The sequence below is a fragment of the Manacus vitellinus genome, unplaced genomic scaffold, assembly GCF_001715985.3.
Source record: "Manacus vitellinus isolate BGI_N305 unplaced genomic scaffold, ASM171598v3 scaffold_35_pilon, whole genome shotgun sequence".
Classification (NCBI taxonomy): domain Eukaryota; kingdom Metazoa; phylum Chordata; class Aves; order Passeriformes; family Pipridae; genus Manacus; species Manacus vitellinus.
The window spans coordinates 7,902,246-7,902,875 of NW_021940498.1; positions in this window are offsets into that span (position 1 = coordinate 7,902,246).

Below are 630 nucleotides of genomic sequence, written 5' to 3' on the forward strand. Positions count from 1 at the left end.
TGTTTGTCATCTGTCGGGTGTGAGGCTTGTGATGGGTCAAGAAAAGGCTTGGATGGTATTGACCAGCAGTCACCAATTTAGCTGATGGCCAAATCCATGCTGTGGGTGGTTTGTTTTGTGTGTGAGTTTTTTATTTGTTTGGGGTTTTTGTTTGGATTTTTTTGTTGTTGTTGCTGTTGTTGTGTTTTCATTTGTTTTGCTTTTTTGGTTGTGTTTTTTTGTTTTGTTTTGTTTTGTTCTTTTGGCTGTGGTTTTTTCTCGTGCCTCAGGTGAAGGATGAATTAATGTCAGTGTTAAAAGCTCTGGCATGGCTGCAGTGGGGCATTCACAGCTCTGTGAAGACACTCACTGGAGCATGTGACTGTGGAGGTACTTAGTGGTTCACTAATTGCATTACTCACTGCAGCTTGTCTGGGCCATCTGGGGGGAACACAGAGCTGCAGGCTCTGGAGTGCAGGTTCAGGTCTGAGGGCTGCAGACAGTTTTTTACCTTGTTCATAGAATCCCAGAATGGTTTGGCTGGGAAGGGACCTTAAAGATCATCCATTTCCACCCTCTGCCATGGGCAGGGACACCTTCCACTAGCCCAGGTTGCTCCAACCTGGCCTTGGACACTCCCAGGGATGAGGC